General features: G+C 38.0%; 1 pseudogene; it reads right to left on the bottom strand.

Annotated features, from left to right (window-relative positions):
* Positions 1 to 5357: 5357 nt before the first annotated feature.
* LOC133735449 (F-box/FBD/LRR-repeat protein At1g13570-like) lies at positions 5358 to 7076 on the bottom strand (annotated as a pseudogene).
* Between the last annotated feature and the right edge of the window lie 7697 nt (positions 7077 to 14773).

Here is a 14773-nt window from a genome sequence, read left to right as displayed (position 1 = left end):
AATTCCTCCAACTGAAAATCTTTCAATTGGTTTTTCAGCTATGCTTTCTCTCACAGCTGTTCTCCATGGTTCAGGGAGTTTTCTGTGCAATAGGTTGACTAGATCAGTATTTTCTAGTTCTCCAATTGTACAGTAATATTCTTGAAATTCATTCAAGTATTCTTCAAAATATCTCATGTCACAAATCTTTAGTGCATGGATATTTGATTTGGCCATTTCTTTAGCCTTTTCACTAAAATTTGAAAGATCTCCACAGAACTGATCGTACAGAGGTGCTGCAAAATCATACGGAGATTTTGAAGTTCTGATCTCTTCTAGCCATTCTTTTCCTCTGGTAGTTTCTTTGAAGGAAAAGTAATACTTCTTGGCTACCCCAGTGAGAGTAGTCTCAAAGTACATCTGAAGATCAGGAGCTTCAAATTTTCCAAGGGTAAGAGCGGATGCCATCATCAGGCTGTCTACCCATTGGTCAAGAGTTTTCCTCTTATCTAGAGCTTTGTCTAGATCTAGCCAGATACCATAGTTGGAAATTGGTACTCTGGGTATTTTGTCCTCTGGGACAAATCTTTGAGAATTTCTTTCTCCATTTCTGCCCATAGGGGCCTTCTGTATAGGGAGTTTCACTTTTCCCTTTTCTCTGGTGATGGAAGTTTTGGAGCTTTCTCCTTCTTCCATTTCAATATCTTGGTAGGGAAGGAGTTTTCTTTCCTTTCCTGGATTGAAGTTTTTCATTTCTTAGATTAGTTTTTCTAATCTTTCAGGATTTTCACAAAATTCTGCTTCTTCATAGAGATCATAGAGCTTTTGTGCTCTAAACATATTAGCTGGTCTGCTTAGATCAGCTTCCAATTCTTCTTCAGTGATGGAGATGGACTCTGATGGTTCTTCATAGCTTTTTGTATTACTACCACTAGCTTCTCTAGTACTGTAGCTTCTTCTGAGAAGATTTTTGTTTATCCTGATATTTTCAGGACAGACATCACTTTTTCTGTGATTTTCAAAATTTAGACTGATTTCTCCAGTCTTTCTACTTTCATAAATTTTAGCTCTTGCACTTTCTGCTGGTAGCTTCGGACCAGATAACTTCCATTCAATAGGAAAAGTTACTTCATTCCAAGTAACCTTGTGATCTGCTGTGAATGGTTCTTCTGACTGGTGAGGAATCCGGTAGTAAGACCAGGGATGTTTGATATCCTTGTCTTTGGCTCTACTGTAGTACTCATCAGTTTATAGTATATCATGTATACTATTGCCAATTCTTGCATATCATTTTTCATAGATATGCCATCTGTCTTGACTCTCAGTCGGAGACAGTGAGCTGCATCTTTCAAGCTGGTAGAGAAGTTGGGGAAGCAGTTGAAATATGTCACCTGGTTGCACAGAGATGCTTCAAGGGTTCCCAAAAGACTAGCTTGAAAGTCTTCCAGTCTATTGTCTTGTAAGACACATAGAACTGAACAGTTTATGCCTTCTCGAGCAAGAAGTTTTATGCCAACTTGGACTGCTCCAATATGCATAAATTGATAATTTTTTGCTTTTGCTCTGGCAACTTCAGCAGGAGTGATCAGTAGTAGATCTGTTTCTCCTGTTGTAGAGGGGGTTGTAAATTCAAGTAATTTGAAATGATGGCTATCCATCAGGTCAAACGTTCCCCTTTTGTATATTTGCTTGAAATCTAGCTTTGGAATTGAGGCGTTTTTTACCTCATGCTCGATTTCATTGTATTCAAATTCTTCAGCATTTAGGAGTTGTACTCCTTTCTTTTTTCCGAAGATGCTCATCATATTGACATCTCGAGTTTCTTTCGGCTTTTCATACCGAATACTAGTAGAACTAGTTGAGGGATCCAGAAAAATCATGTTTGGAACATGATTCTTTTCTGGTCTTTCTAATGGTTTGAATCCATTAGCCTTCTTTGATTTTACTGTAGGCACTTTCTTGTCCTTCAGTATATTTTTCATAGAATCCAGCGTTTTTTGCTGTTCATTGATTTTTCTGCTAACACTTGTTAGCTTTTCTTCTTCCGTTTTTGGAAGATCTTTGATATAATCCAGTTTGTTTTCCAATTTTTCCAATTGGTGGATTATAACAGGAATTTTTTCTAGATGTTCTTGATATCTAGAAATCTCTTTCTGCAGGATCTGATATTTTTCATCAGAAGATTTTAATAGAGAAATCAGTCTCTCTATTATTAAATCAGACATTGTCCCCATAGGGGATTCCCCTGCTGAGCTATTTTACAAGCTCTGATACCAGTGATTTGCGGATCTAACCAATGCTCAAATAATCAAGAGGTTTTTGTTCCTCTTCTAGAACATATAAAAGATTATCAATATCTTGTTCTAGTTTATAAATTCTTGTTTGAAGTCTATAGAGGATATCCCAATAATTGGGAGTTTCCCTAGGAAGACGTTCTCTATAGTCTTTCAATTTTCTCAATTTTTCTCTTTCTTGATTCAATTCCTTGCTAGTGTTTTTGCAGATAGCATTTAACTCAAGTCTGTCAACTATCGAAAATCTGGATAATAAAGTGCACTGTTTACCTTTGAAATAGAGGATGATTGCAACATCTGTATATATATTTAAACGAATAAAACTCTGATGGGCCCACCACGTTTCAAAACAAAATTAAATATGCAGACTTTAAGGCAGACAAACAACAACTGAAAAGGAAAGCAACAAGAGAAATTGACAAGACGGGTAGGTAGGAATAGAAAGGGGAAAGACTTGTGTAGAGAGGAAGAAAAATCATACAGTGGGGTGTATGAGAAGTATTCTTAGGATTATGGGGTGTATAAGCATTAACCCAATAATATATAACTAATGGCACACTTTCATACCCAACTTTTGATCTAATCATATTTCTAAAGCAGTCCATACCAGCCCAATTTTCACCAGCTCGTTTCACATGCTTGATCTTGTTCCATGTGCCTCCTGCCTTCATCCACTCTGATGCAACTTAGAGAAAAGACCTAGTGCTTCTTCCTGACCCTATAGCACTATAGAACGCAGCATTTGAAACTAAAAAATTGGAACACACATATTAAGAAAGTTATGAGATAACTAAAAATTCACTCACTTTATCAGCAATGGATTGACAGAAAAGTGAGTTTCGTAGATTATATCCTCTAAGACAGAGGAAATACTAAAGAACATATACCACAGTTCTACATCAAAGACGAAAACTATTTGATCTAATTCAAGTATCATATCTAAGTCCAACAACTTCTCTTCAACACAATGCAAAGGTAAGCAAGTAGGCTCTTTTATGCCAATGCTAAGAACATTAGATTTACTCAAAATATAAGGTCAATCCAAATTATTCAACACAATCCAAATTAGTTGTAACACCACAAATCTTACATCAAATCCAGAACACAAAATCTGAAATTTCACATCAAATATGGCACATAACCCAAACTTAAAAAACCTCCTTCCACTTTCTGCAACCCGATTTAAAACAACGAAACAGACAATCAATAATCAACAACCAATCATTGAAAAAGGGCAGATCGTGAGGTCAAAAGAGTACCCAATCATACTACAAAGAAAACCACAAAAGAAAAAAAGAAAGAACGAAAGAAGAAGAAGAAGAAGAAGAAGGGAAAAAGAAAAAAAAAAGAATTTACGCAGGGCTCAATACCTCTCTCTTTCTGCCTGCAACTCTCTGAAGCTCCCTCTTTCTTAAAATCCCTAGATCGTTATGTATAATATCACCCTCACTCTGAAGCTCTCTGTCCCTAAATCCTTCTATTCTTCTACTATCTCTCTTTTGATACATTAGACTGAAGTCACTGAACAAACCAAATACCACAAAAACCCATCGCACAACAACAATAATATTAACCAACGAAACCAAACTGTAATTGAGACAAAAATGAAGGGCAAAAGCATCATTCAATTCGAGCGCTAAGGAACAGTGCTGTGAACAGCTGACCGTCCTTAGATGTATGTATAATGTATAATGATTCTGCTATTGCTGCTTTTTCTTGTGGTTTGCAGGAGGAAAAAAAGAGAGCGCCAGTGGGGACCTGGGTGGGTCAGATTCAATAATTCATATTCCACTGAAGAATTTGGGCCACAGTTGTTGTTTGGTACAACAAATTGCGCCACATTCTGTTGCATTTGAATAAGATTAAGGAACCACTAAGTCTCATAATCTTATGGGGCCAAATGTGAATTAAGAGTACATGATCAACAATGTTCACAACTGTAGACTACCGAGTTGATCGAAATACACTGATTATCAAACACAAGGTGTGGAAGCATCGTCGACTGGAGGCACTTGCTAGACAGAACACTTGTTCTCAAACGGGAGTTGGCGGGCTCTCCTTGCATCTGAGATATTCAATTAATTAAGGAAAGAAAAAAAGAAACATTAATCTAGTACGTTGCCCAGGAAGCTCATCAAATCTCTGCTCTCACAACTTAAAAAGGCAAATTTCATATGAAAAGAATCAGCAAACCCCTGAACTCTCACTCTTGAATACCATTGGATTAATTAGAGTAAAAATAACTGCAATATCTACATTTATTTCTAATATGAAAAGACTATATCTTAACAGGACAGCTTTCTCATAGAGTTCCTTTATTCATAAACAGAACTGAATCGTTGTGAAGTGAATTAAGGGTCTTGAAAAGGAAGAGCCAAAATTCACAAGCATTTCCCTAAACCGTAAACGCAAACCCACTAGCATTTCCATAACTCCCAATCACTGCACACCATGAGAACAAAAAAACAAGCACAGGAAACTTCAAACAACACTCAAAATTACTAACCAGAAAATGTCTCAGCTTCATAGTTAACAGTTTAATGGAATGAATAGAATGCAAAATGCACCAAATTAAAACAGAAAACTCACCATATAATTACTTCCCGGTTCTTCAGAAATATGGAGACAACAGGCTAGACGAGTCCCCTTTTTGCCGTCAGAACCCTAAAATCGTCTAGGTCGTTTTGAAGTGTGTCCCAAGTCTCAGATTAAGAATGAACTCAATGAACATGACACACGAAATGGGTCGATTCATATGCTCGCTATAGAGACTAGATTGGGCCACATTTTGGTTGATACTGAAATTGGGTCACATTATTAGCTTCTCTCCTAAATTGGGCCACATCCGTCTACTACTACATGCTCCATTTCTCACTGTAATTGGTTTGCGCTTGGTTGCTCAGTTTTAAGTCGAAGAATTTGCTTGTTTATGAAAATTGGGGGCATTATCAAAAATTGTAACTATGATTCTGGTCTCTTGTTTCTTCAGGAACCCTTAATCTTCTTCTTTGGTTTCACTGTGTTCCTTTTGTTATATTGAGGTTTCATTCCTCTTTGAATCTAATAATTTAAATACGGGGAAAAGTTTCTTGAGATAACTTGCAGGGGTACTGCTAGCATGAGGTATTCTTCAGAAAAACATTCATACAATACATCACAAGGGGTTGGAACAGAGTCACATTTCTGAAAGCAAAGTAAATTACATTGATAAATCGTCTAAATAGATCTTCTCCACATTCCCTGAAGCCCGCCTCAAACGAAGCAACTTCTTCACTAGCTCCAAAGATTCATCCGCATCAAGATCCACAGCCTCAACATTAACGGTCAACGTCTCAAGCACAGGTGAACACAAAAGAAGAAATTGAATAAAATCTAGTTGAGGTTCAAGACCAGAGATGGTGTATATTTTCACATGTCGCAGTTGGGTGAATGAGCAACTCCGGTAGTCATCCAAACAAGAGCTAACTGTACCTACATGGCTACATTAGCTTCATTAGCTAAGAAATCACTTGTATAGAGTTCTAGTTTTTCTAGAGCAGGAGAGCTTCTCAGAAGGCAAAGCGCAGTTAAAATATCCTCCCGAGCATCGAAGGCTTCGAAGCGTATGTTAATGCCAAGAAATTTCAGATGCAGACATGGTTTGTGCAGCTTTTCTAGCAAGGCACCAGCAGCCAAGTACGTCAAAAAGTCGCAGTTAATTCGGAGCTTTTGAATACAAGGCATGTCATCAAAGAACTTGATCAATTTGCTGGAACTCCAAGGGACCCGTGATTTGTCAAAACCAATAGAAACATCAGCAAGGTTAAATGTATTCACAACACTAAAATCCTCAAACGAACCGTAGATGTAAAGGAATTGGAGCTTCGGTGCATCAATCCCTCCGATCTTGAGTTGGATGAAGTACGTCATGAAACCATCACAGTCATTCAAAGTGAATCTCTCAAGCAGAGGGCAACAACGAATCATATTTTCCAACACATGTTGCGCCAGCGTAACTTGCTCAATGTTAAGACTCTTCAAACTCCTGAAACCTTTGAATGTTGAGGGGGGTTTTAACAAACAGTTAGACAACTCTAAATGATAGATATCTTGACATGAATATATGCACGAAGGCATTTTGTAGCGCGGCTGACGCTGCCGTTCCCACGTCGAGGTATCAAGTATTAACACTTTGAGGGAGTATCTCGACAGGTGAAGAATCCACCGATCAAGATGTCTGATGTCTGATGTCTTTACATCCTTGACTAAGCTTAAAATTGGTGACGGGGCCAATGTGAGTTAGGAGAACATGATCAACAATGCTGGAGCTGCACTCACGATCAAATGCAAGATGCGGAAGCATAACCAATTTGTATCTCCACTTGGTTGACAAAACACAAGTCCTCGCTGCGTCCTTAAGCGTCAAACGTGACAGTATTTTATCTATAACATCACTTGGTAAGTTGCTAATCCTATCCAACACCATCTTCACATTCGAACAGCACTTGGGTCTTTTACCTTCATTCTGAGACCATTCAAGTAATACAATGTCCAGTGAGATAGTAAGAAATAAGTCTACAGCTCACATGAATCAGATTGGAGAAAAATGGTATAACCCATATCATATCTATCAGTGTAATCTAGCATGAGTAGAACGCTATCTAAATTTCACACTTGATCAGAAAATGTCGAAGCTATCAATTGAATGGAATGCAGTTTGAAGGAAATTGAAGAAAGACTTACCATCGTTATCAGTATTCACTTGGCTTTTGTTCAGCAAAATCGGCGACAAAACCCTAAGTTCTGCTAATCTGCGGCTTCCTGTTGGACACTAGCCAATCGAAGCAGGTGACTGAGAATTACTGAACATAAACCGGGTCATATCCGTACCCGCTAAACATATTGGGCCAGCAGTTTTGGGTCCGTAAAAATGGTGGTCCAACAAAGAACTGAAGCATTTGCGTCTCATTTTATTTTATATTTTGAAAAGCCTTTGATTTGCCGGGGAAATCGGTGTTCCCTTTTTATTTTATCTTTTTTCTGGGAGGCTTGGACCAAAGAAACATTCATCGGCAAATTTGTGTTTGTTTTTATTTAATTTTCTTGTAGGAGGTTGTCCGGATAGACGAAGAATTCATTGATCAGTGATAGTGTTGTAGACCCTTGAGAAAGCTCAAACCTGCTTATGGAGCCAATGTGATTTAAGAGTACATGATCTACAATGTTCGCGCGATAATTAGGGTAAGGTGTGGAAGCGTAGCCGATTTGTACAAAACAGTAGTTCTCAGTGCGTCTCTTATTGTCAAACGTACATAACAGTATTTGTTCCATAACATCTATCGCTAGTAACCCCATCTCCATAATCAAGTTACCAAGGGGGGAAAAGAACAGTAATCTTACATTGGCTAGTGGTGTAAAGATTTTTTACAATGACTTGCCATAATGTGATAATGATGTGTGAAGCAAATGAAGTTTCAAATTTCTACTACCACTACCAATAGCCAATTTCATCTGGTCATATAAAAAACAGAAGCATCTTTACCCTTTTATATTTGCACAGAGAATTTCTCAGCTACATCGTCATCAACTCAATGGAATGATTCTAATGTAAACTGCGCAAAATTATAATAAGAAACTCACCATATCACTTTCCTTCTGATCAAGTTCAGGGAGAGCCGCCACCACCTTATTGTCAAAAATAAAAGACAGACAAACATCACCAAGAGTTGTGCCAAAGTCACAAATCTGAAAACAACCAGAGTTGCACGCTACATGCTCCATTTCTTACTATAATTGGTTTGCTCTTGGTAGCTCAGTTTTAAGTTGAAGACTATACTTTTTTGTAAAGATTGTTGGCATTGCCAATAACTGCAGTTTTGGTGGCTTAGGCCATCTTCAGTAGGAGAGAGCTATATTTGGATCAAAGGGCTATAATTTAGCCTTTAGAAAATATTATTCTTTATTCATGAACAAATTAACCATCTCCAGTAAGGCAGAATTAGCCCTTTCAATTTTTTTTATGATTTTACAGTATGTTTTTCAATTTTATAATATTATTTTATTATGATAATATTTCAGTTTAGACTAAAATTTATTTTTGAGACGAGAGACAAGAGCTACCATCAGCAGCCATGTTTTAATTAGGGTCTTTTCCCGTATACCCAAAAAGCCACTGTATTTTTCCCAACTGCCCAACACTTGTGTATTACACTATTACTTCTAGGGAACGACTAATAAGGACAAGTCCTTTTAGAAATGCCTTTTGTATCCTGTGTTAACCCGTGGTTGTAACAGTATTATTTTTGAAAAAACTTTGTTTTAAACGACAAAGACAAAAACAAGACTAGCCTTCAACATGCCTAAGTTTTTCACCTAACAGCCTTCTGCCTAACGGTTACTTTAACAGGCGGAATCACTGCTGCTTGTCCTAATTTTTGGTTTTAAAACTGATTTTCTCAGGAGATAATATCATTAGACCTTGGATTTCTACAGGATGCATGCATCTTTAAAGAAACCATATAACAATCTGAAATAAGCAAATGACCAACATATTTAAGGAAGATGAACAAAAATTTGACGACATGGGTGAGCAACCATAGGAATTTATTTATTCAAATATACATACATGTTAAACATTCAGAGCCTCATTCTCAGGTAAACAGCAAAAGTCTGTTTAGCTATCCATAAGAATGAGAATAGGTACTTACTTGTACTGAGAGCACACTACTTCACACCTAAACAGGAAGGGAAGCACACTGCTAAACTATTTGAGAGAAGACTCTTCTACTCAAGGTGTTTGAATCTAGAACTGATATGGCTATTTTCGAATATTGGACTGATGTTTCCGTTTTCGAATGCCTTACAAATGAAACTCAAGCTCTTTATATAGAGAGCGGAACTCAAACTAGAATTCAAAACTCACAAATGTACAGGACAACTCCGTGACCTTCTGCTTTTCTGAATGCTCCTGCTGGTGGAGGTCGTACGGGAAAAGCAAAAGCTTTTTAGGTGAGAAGTGAAGTGTTTTTTACTTGTCCTTTTTCTTTTTGAAAAGGAAAAAGCAAAAGTAGCTTTAGAAAAGATCTACAGTTGCTATTTTGGTGCTGATTCTTCACCTGTAGCTTTACATGTTCTCATCTGTTTCAGAATGGTGGCCAAAGACAAAGGAGTTGTTGTCTGCCTGGGCCATGCGAGTTGTTGTTGCATTATCCTCGACGTCTGTATCAACATACATTTTGTAGTGGTTGTCAATTTCAAGCTTTTCCACCCAGTGCATGCATGCCATTGTCGAGTCTATCTCTTTTCTGGTGAGAGATAGGAATAGGTCACTGCTGACTACGTCAGGATGATCGTAGGCAGTGATGATTGTCTTTTCTCCTGCTGCCAGGAAGGTATTGTTGACATCTTCAGAGATGATCTTCTTGATGTAGTCTAAAGCCATGGCCTTCATCCACGGGATGCTTGAGTTTGGTTGGCCATTGTATGCTACACAGGCTGGTTGAAGATATTTTCTTTGAATAATTCTTACATAATGATATGGGGGAATGTATTCAACCTCGCCGTTTGCCTTCTGGATCCATTCTGGAGGAGTGGATCTGAACTTCAGTCGAAGTTTACAGTCATTCTTTCTGATATTTTTGACTGTGTTGACAATGATGGGCGGCAAACCTTTCAGATCATCATTTGTTTTGCTCCACAGGTTATGGACAAAACCATTTTCAACAAGCCAAAGCTTGTGTTCTTGGGGATGTTCACTCTGAACGTTTACCAAGTATCTTCCAACAAATGATCCTGAGACAATGAAGAGGGTTGGAGGAACTAGGTCTTCTGAATTGTGCCTTCCTATCAGATTGTGGAATTCATGCCAATCTGATTCAGTGAGTGCCATGATAGGGACCCTAGCACTTTCTGGATTTTCAAGGAAGTTTATTTTTTCTTTCTTGACAGCACTTTGCTGTATTTCTTCGAACTGAGGCCTGCCGTTTTCATAGAGTTCCTCAGCTAAGGCAAAGAGAGCTGGAAACATTAGACCACTGCTTCTTTCCTAAAAGGCAAATAAAAGGTTATCCAGAATTGCCTTCTGGTGGTAAGCAAGTCTCCTGCCAGTTCTGAACACAGGAGTATCGAAAGTTCGAAGTTCATAGTTAAAGACATTTATTACTCCAGTTTGAGTAGGTTTGCTTTTTGACAAAGCAACAGCCTTCAACGGTCTTGATGAGCCTTTACCGTCTGCCGTTTGAGACGGGCTAGCCAATCCTTTACCCTGGGATTGATCAGTTGTGGCTGGTCCTTTTGGACCGAGTAAAAATCTTTTGAGGATTTTTTCTTTGGGATCCTCAATGTCTTCATGTTCTTTCCCAGCTCTTCTGCTTCTGGGATTGCGACCTTCGTCGTCGTCATCTCTTCTGTTGAACATGGCTAATTCTCTGGTTAAGGCGTCTGGAAGATAGTTCTTGTTTCCTGCAATTAATTCAACAACATAATCATATTGGTTAAGAAATAATTGCCAGTTGGCTAATCTTCCTCTATCAGCAGCTTTATCAAGTTTGAAATTTTTGAAATTCTTTACTCTGGCACAATCGGTGCGGATAGTAAAGGGTTTTCCAAGGAAAGCTGGAGAATTTAAAATGGTTTTCTTAACAGCCAAAATTTCTTTTTCCCCTGTGGGATAATTCAGTTCTGCAGGGCTGAACTTGCCACTACAAAATTTGCAGATTTTTTCAATGTTAGTTCCAGGCGTTTTTGCCAGGACAACACCGGACCAGTAATTATCACTCGCATCTGTTTGGAGGATAATTTCATCATTCTCTTCTGGTTGTTGAAGAGGAGGGAGGTTTTTGCAGAGATTCTTTATCTGCTTCACAGTTTTTTCATCATCTTTTGTGAAGTTCCATTTTCTTTTGGAACTTGTCTTTGGGGATAACATTGCTGTTAACCCTGAGATCTTGGGGATGAAATCTCTCCCATAATTTATGACACCAAGGAATCTCTCTAGACTCTTAGCATCAGGAATCCTATCTGGGAACTTCCAGATTTTCTCAAGGATATGAGGTTGGAGTTTTATCACTCCATTTTTGATATTTATACCTAGGAAATCAACTTCATCAAGGATAAAGAAGATTTTCTTTTCACCTAGGATAATTCCATGCTGAACTATCAGCTTTACAACCTCATGGAGGTGTTTCATATGTTCTTCTCTGTTTTTGGAGAAGACCAGAATGTCATCTATGTAGACGACGCAAAACTCTGCAACGTGCTTGAAGATATTATCCATTTTTCTCTGGAATATTGAGGGAGCTTGCTTTAAACCAAAAGGCATTACTAACCATTCGTAATGTCCTTGTGGTGTTCCAAATGCAGTGAGAGGTACACTCTCAGGATGCATTTTGACTTGCCAAAATCCTGACTTTGCATCAAATTTTGAAAAGACTTTAGCTCCTCTGAGCTGGTTGATCAATACTCTTACTTGAGCAATTTGATAGCCGTCTTTGACAGTCTTCTTATTGACATCTCGATAGTCAATAACCATTCTAGCTTTTCCTCGAAGGGTTTCTGCATGATTTCTCACGTAGAATGCTGGAGCATGATGAGGGCTAGTGGAAGGTTGAATTAATCTCTTGTTCAGGAGATCTTCAATATCTTTTCTGAATTCTTTTTGGTCTTCCTCTTTGTACTGAGGAATGGCTTTGACATGACAGATAGCATTCATGTCATGTAATCTTAATTCACAGACCACTGGGTCTTTTTCCCAAAACTTCTGAGGATCTACATCGATGTTTTGCTCCAGTAGCTTCTTGATTTTTTCAAGTGTGGGAATTTTCTGAGACTCAAGCTTATTCTGAAAGTGCTTGAGGTTATGCTCATGGATGAAACTAGCTTCTTCTTCTTCACTAGTTTCTGCTTCTTCTTCTTCTTCTTCAACAAGTAATTCTTCTTGTTGTTTGATTTGGAGTATGGGTTCAAATTTGGGTTTGTAGGGGGTAAGATCACCACTATTCTGTTGCGATCTCTGATATTGGGTAGTAAAGTTTGGACCTACAATACTTTTGGCTTGAAGAAGCCTATCAGCCCAGAACACCCGTTCTCCTTTTCTGAAGCCTATTGCTTCTTCATCCTGAATAAATCTCTGTTGGAGAATGAAATCATTACCCAACAAGAAATCTGCGCCTTGACCTTCAGATTGCCAGACGTTATGGATGGTGAATGTTCCTCCACCAATGGTGATGTGAACATTTTTTGCTACTTTATTCATGGTGAGATGGCTTCCGTCAAAAGTAACACCAGTAGCTGTTTTCTTTTCTTCTTTCCAGAGTTTTTCTGGAATTGCAAATCTCTTTGCAACTGTAAATCCTGATCCATTATCTACAAAGGCATGTAGATGATATTTTTTATGATCAGGGAATTTTAGTCCAATCTCTATGTAGTTGCTGTATCTACTCGTAGAGACGACTTTTGATTGCTGAAGCTCATTTTCTTGAGCTGCTTGTTCCTTTGGAATGAAAGGTTTACATTCTTCTGGAATAATTTCTGGTGGTTTAACCAGTTCTACATTTTCTGGTATTTCAACCAGTTCAAAGTTGTCATCGATTTTTTCTTCGATGATGTCTTCCTTTTTCGAGGAAGATGGTTCCATGGTTTCCTGGAACAAAGTTTCTACTTCTTTCTCTTTTTGTTCAGAGAAATATTCTTCATATTCTTGTTCAACCAGTTGGCTGACAAGACCATTCTTGGTTTTTCTTCTTGCTTCAGCTATGAAGCATTCTTTGTGATAAGTATTTTTTGACTCTTCACAAAACATAGGGAGACCATTCTTTTCGTGACATAAGCAGTAGTCACAAACGAATGTACCAGGGTTCACCTGATAAGAAGACATTAACGATTCTGTCTTACTTTCTTCCCAGTTTTTGATTTTCAAAACATTCATTTGTCTGGATTCGAAGTACTCTACTTCAGAATCTGTCTCAGACTCAGATGAATCTTCTTCTTCGGACCAGGCAGAGTAAACTGACTTGTCGTCTTCTTCATCATCAGAATAGGCTATTTCGTAGCCCTTCATATTAGCTATTTCTATTATAGGCTCGTATTCGTTGAACAGAGCTTTAGTAGATCTTTTACCCTTTTCTGGGCATTCATTGGCATAGTGCCCTTCAGCTTTACATAACCAACATCTGCAAGCTTTCTTGCTTGGTTGTTTATGTTGATGAGTATTCTTCTTTTTCTTGAAGAATTTCTTTTTTGGATCTTCATCCTGTTGTTTCTTGTAATTGGAACTTTTCTTGAATTTCCAATTCTTTCTTTGATTACTCTTTTTGAATTTTTTAGAGTAATATTTTCCTTTCTTCTTTCTGTGGAACGTGGCTTCATGGCATCCCCAGTTGGTTGGCATATCCAGTATTCCGTAACAGAAATTTTCAACTCCTTTGAGTTGTTTCTTGGTCATCTTAGCTCTAAGATTGGCTTTGCATTGTTCTTTCAATAGTTGCCGGATTCTGTCGGCAATTCCTCCAACTGAAAATCTTTCAATTGGTTTTTCTGCTATGCTTTCTCGCACAGCTGTTCTCCATGGTTCAGGGAGTTTCCTGTGCAACAGGTTGACTAGATCAGTTTTTTCTAGTTCACCAATTGTACAGTAATATTCTTGAAATTCATTCAAGTATTCTTCAAAATATCTCATGTCACAAATTTTGAGAGCATAGATATTTGATTTGGCCGTTTCTCTAGCCTTTTCACTCATATTTGCAAGATCTCCACAGAACTGATTATACAGTGGTGCTGCAAAATCATACGGTGATTTTGAAGTTTTGATCTCTTCCAGCCATTCTTTTCCTCTGGCTGTTTCTTTGAAAGAATAGTAGTACTTCTTGGCTACTCCTGTGAGGGTAGTTTCAAAGTACATCTGAAGATCAGGAGCTTTAAATTTTCCAAGAGTTAGAGCAGATGCCATCATCAGGCTGTCTACCCATTGATCAAGAGTTTTTCTCTTGTCTAGAGCTTTATCTAAATCGAGCCAGATACCATAGTTGGAAATAGGTACTCTGGGTATCTTGTCCTCTGGGACAAATCTTTGAGAATTTCTTTCTCCATTTCTGCCCGTAGGGGCCTTCTGTATAGGGAGTTTCACTTTTCCCTTTTCTCTAGTGATGAAAGTTTTGGAGCTATCTTCGTCTTCCATTTCAACATCTTGGTAGGGAAGGAGTTTTCTTTCCTTTCCTGGATTGAAGTTTTTCATTTCTTCGATTAGTTTTTCTAATCTTTCAGGATTTTCGCAAAATTCTGCTTCTTCATAGAGATCATAGAGCTTTTGTGCTCTAAACATATTAACTGGTCTGCTTAGATCAACTTCCAATTCTTCTTCAGTGATGGAGATGGACTCTGATGGTTCTTCAGAGCTTTTTGTGCTACTGACACTAGCTTCTCTAGTGCTGTAACTTCTTCTGAGAAGATTTTTGTTTATCCTGATATTCTCAGGACAGACATCACTTTTTCTGTGATTGTCAAAATTTAGACTGATTTCTCCAGTC

This window comes from Rosa rugosa, chromosome 3 (genome assembly GCF_958449725.1).
Source record: "Rosa rugosa chromosome 3, drRosRugo1.1, whole genome shotgun sequence".
NCBI classification, from domain to species: Eukaryota; Viridiplantae; Streptophyta; class Magnoliopsida; order Rosales; family Rosaceae; genus Rosa; species Rosa rugosa.
The sequence above is the reverse complement of the archived record's forward strand: the minus strand, read 5'-3'. Positions and strand labels throughout refer to the sequence as shown.